A 4760-nucleotide genomic window follows, 5' to 3' on the forward strand; every position below is an offset into this window, starting at 1 on the left:
CATCGCCTCTATTTGGAATCGTGGTATGTTTATGAGAAAAGTATTTCAATTGTAATATATGTGTAATTCTACCTTTTAGCTTGTATAGGTTTAACAAGAAAGTAAACTTAGGAGAGGAGGCAGAACTGGTTCTTTTTAGGCACTCCTCCCTTCTAGTGCCTTTCAACTCGAGAAGCATTAATGTTTATATTAGATTTAGGGTGTGTTTGGTATGTAGGAAAATGTTTTTCAATTTTCAGTAGTAGTGTTGCCTTTTACCTCCACTAGTAATGTCCCCCACTGCATCCTGCCTTTTACCTCTAGAACTCCTCTAAGTGCAAATACCTTAAAAGATCAGCCTGAACTTTGTGTAGTTTAGCTCTATTGTTGGCAGTTGGATTAAACTCAAACTCCACCTCATGAACTTTAGTTACATTCTATTTTGTGACTATTTGGGGAGCTTTGAAGTAGTTCTTGAAATTTGAACCAAATTTGAAGTAGAAGATGATATGTTTATCTAACTATGTATTTCCGGTTTATAATTTGTGTATCTCATATGTATAAAATGTGTATCCGTTGAATACATATGAGATAAATGAGAGATACACATTTCATAGAGAAATTTTTAAACTCGATTTTAAATACGAATTGTGACTCAAAACCAGTCTAAATTCCCTACATTCTTACTCAAATTTTGCATATTGCCTCATTATGTGTTTTCGACGAATTCGAATCATACTCATTAAAAAAAATTGCCTAGGTTTTTTGAATGTTGTACATCATTAATAACAAATTTTGACCCCAAACTAGTTCAAATTACTTCCAACCTCTCTCAAATTTTGTATATTGCCTTATTTATGTGTTTTCGACGAATTGTAATCATACCCATTAAAAATTCTTTTTTTGCCTAGATTTTTTGAACGTGGTATATTATTTATAACTTTTTATAATTATTTTTAGTAGCATGACTTGATTGCTAATTGTTTATAAGTATTGTCTATTTCTCATTATTCCTGCCATTCTCTAAAAGAAATAGTGAGATACAAACTAGGGGCTGACTAGGTGAAAAGATATTTTTTAAATGAAGTTTATATTGGACTTGGAGTCCGTTAGGGCATCTCCAACCTTTCACTCCAAATCTTTACTCCAAAATAGAGTAAATTAACTCCAACCATTACTCTATTTTTTACTCCAAAAAAGAATATTCTTTTTTATATTCTTTTCTCTATCTTCTATATTATATTATTATTTTTTAATGCCGAGTATTGTGAGCACGTGATTTTTGTTTTACGCGACAATCACTCCAAAAGAAACAAAAATAATAGCGATCGGCCTTGCTGTACAATTTTTGGATTTTACATGGCACTTTGTTAATTATTTATGATTTTTGCCCATTTTTATTTTATTAAAACAAAAATAAAAAAAAAATATATGTGTCATGTGCTGTTTGAACCGTAATCCGGTTATTAAATAGAAAAATCATAAATATGCATCCTTGTCCGTGATTGTTGTTTTGTTTGATTTTACCTGTTTTAAATATTTTAATATATGTGTGCAAATAATTGTATTAAGTGTTTATTTAATTTTAATTTGATTTACTTAGGTTTTGTTTTAAAATAAAAAAAATAATAATAATAAAAGAGAGTGCAGAATTGGGTTGAAAATCAGTTGGGCTTATTTTTATTTTAAATTCGAGGCCCAAACTCAAACCCAAAACCCCATGTGTAACCCGGTCCACACCAGCTGACACCCAGGGCATCCAAACGACGTCGTAGTGACCTAGCTTGGTCTAGGCCGTTGATCTCAGATTGATCAACGGCCAAGATCACTTCCCCATTAACCCATGAACAAACCCGATCCATTCCGCCCGGACCGACCCAACCCCCTTAGGTCTAAAACGACACCGTTCCCTGTTAGTTGAAGGATCCTAACCCTTCATCTCACCCCATCCAACGGCTAGGAATCAACCCCTCACTAACTATATAAGCCTATAACCTTTACCCTGCCCTCCCTATCCGAACCCCCAGGCCCTAGTCGTCCCCTCCACAGACTTCAGACCTCCAAACCCTAGCCGCCCCTGTATACCTTCACCATGAAAGCCGGCGGCATGGACGCCGGTGACCCCATCCTTAACACCATAGATGCTCCTCACCGTCCTGAACCCAAATCCACCAACTACACATTTCGAATCCCCTCCCACCTTCTCGAATCTTCATTTGAAGATTCGAGTCGGAACCTAACTTACACCGATTGACCCCAGTTTCGCACCAGACAGTCCCCAGACCCCCCTCGTGACCAAACCATGCTTGGTTTGGTCCGAATCTGACCAGGGAAACACGAATCCCAGATCTGATTTTTTGAACCCTAGGGTTCCTCGTGCCTGTTCCGTGCCTGTTTAAACCAAGAGATTAGGGTCTAATGGACCTTAATCGAAGTGTTTCTCATTTGAGAAACACTTCGATTAAAGTCCGTTCAACCTTGAGAAGGGTCTGTTCAAACACAAGTTGATTTTTCTGTTTCTTCTTTCAAAGTTTTAAGGTAAGTTTGCTTTCTCTTTGTTATTCAGTACGTGTGTGGTTTAAAGGTCTGTTCGTATGGCCGAATGTTTTGTGTAATTTGTGTTTTGAATTTTACCAACTGTTTTCTCACACCTTGCCTGGACCTCTGTATTTAATCAAATGTGTCCTCATTCACTGATAATGTGTGTGTATGTGAACGACATAATTGATTGAATTGAAATTGTTTGAGTAATCAATCCCCAAGTTAACCTCTGTATTGACATGTGCAATCTGACCCCTTGTTGATACTGTTTGATTCTAATCCTTGTCTTTGATTGTGTATGTTGTAATTAGTATAGTCGATTCGATACATGTCGTCAAATAGTTTTAGCTGTTTGAATGGTAACAGTTTGATTTGTCTCGCTGAATATTGTTTGAATCAAAATTGAGAATCGACTATAACTACTTACAATTGATGTATTTGAATCAGAAATATAAAGGGATTGGTTTTGTTTAGTTGCAGTTAGAATTGGAGGGCATGTGCACTTGTGCACAACATGTGCATAAAGGCCTTTTCTTTTGAATTAAAATAGTTTGACAGCATATGCTGTCAGATTACATTCTGTTGCCCATACTCTGCTTTAGTTTCAGAAATAATAAACCTTACTCAAAAGTAAGTCTGCCAGGGAATATCATGGGGTTTGTTTTTATTTAATTGGTAAGTGGAAACTGAAAAGAAGATAGCACATGGGAGGGGTGTGCTGATTGTCTAACAGGCTGTTAAAGGGTTGATTTTAGGTTGATAAAAGGGAGAACTTCCATCAGTTTAACACAGATTTTGACATATACACACACACACAGAGACACAGATACACATAGGGAACCCAAACTGAATATATTGAGCTGAGTTCTGAGAGAAGAAACAGATAGAGAGGGGACTAAAAGTTGACACTAAATTTCATAAGAAGAAAGAAATAGGGAGAACATACAGATACATATTGAGAGAGGCATAACACAAAAACAGGAACTGCATTTCCATCGTTGTCTTGATTCTCACTGGCCTGGATTTGCCTGTTCCATATTGATTTCTTCTGAGTCCTGATTGAGGTTACTGGTTGTGTTGTAGCATTAGTTCATTTCCGGATTTGTTCTGCCTAAATTCTGATTCCATACTACTGGGAATTTGCTTCATTCTGCCATTTTTCCATCGGCTCTAACTGCATCTTGCACTGGGATTTGTCCTGTTGGTTACCTGCTGTTACTGCTGCTGCATTTGTTGCCATTGTTACTCTGCTGACTTCTCTTTTCTCTTCAATTGTAAAACATTCCAGGTACACAACTTCTGAAACCATATGTTGTTGAAAGTTTGAAGTTTGAAGCAGAAATAAAGAAACGAATGTCTGTTTACTTTATAATACTTGTGTTCAAAAATAGGTCAAATGTTAGTTTAGCATGTATTTGTTTAACTTCAAACTGCAAGTATTCTGTATGAATTAACATACCTTCTGATTTGAGATGAACTATTAGATAGCATTTGCTTGTTAGATCAGATGTGTTTCAATGCATACAACCATTATGTTTTGTTTTAGTTATGACATTATAACATAGAATCACAGCAATCATCCGTATGTATTTTGGTCTAGATCTCTGAACTGTCAAATCTGTTATATTTGGTTCCGTTTAATTTCAAGATAAGTGTACCCCAAACTAATTCTCATGCAGCGTTACGTTAACAGGGTGACAATGTATGCCAACCCTCTTGTTAGACTACTTGTCCCTATATAAGTTCGATATGGGCTTCAATATAGATTCATTGTTTCGAAATAATGCTATGACTTTTTTGAGGAAAATTAATAGGCATTCTCGAATCCAATTAATAGTACTCTTTCTTAATAAATAGCCGATTTCATTTATCAAGCCTAAATAAGTTAATTTTAAAATTCAAACTTAAGGTTCTGTTTAATGTAAATTTAGTATGTGTTATTTGGTTTGCTTGCAATCTCCCTTATAAAATTAACAAAGCTTATTCACCCTTTGAAGACAAGGAATGAAATGATTCTCACCTCATATTAGGCAATCAAGCAAAATTCGGACTCGTCACACATAGTAGAGATTTAATATGTTAGTAGTTTAAACAAGTAAGCTTGGTATCTTTCTCTTTTATTTTTTTAGAGACAAATGTAATAGAAATGTAGTCGCTTCAGGATATCCTTTTTTTTAAAATAATGAGACGAGCCTCGCCAAATAAAAATGCCAATTGCGGGGCCCTCAACAACTAAACAT

This window comes from Nicotiana tabacum, chromosome 1 (assembly GCF_000715075.1).
Source record: "Nicotiana tabacum cultivar K326 chromosome 1, ASM71507v2, whole genome shotgun sequence".
In the NCBI taxonomy this organism is placed as follows: domain Eukaryota; kingdom Viridiplantae; phylum Streptophyta; class Magnoliopsida; order Solanales; family Solanaceae; genus Nicotiana; species Nicotiana tabacum.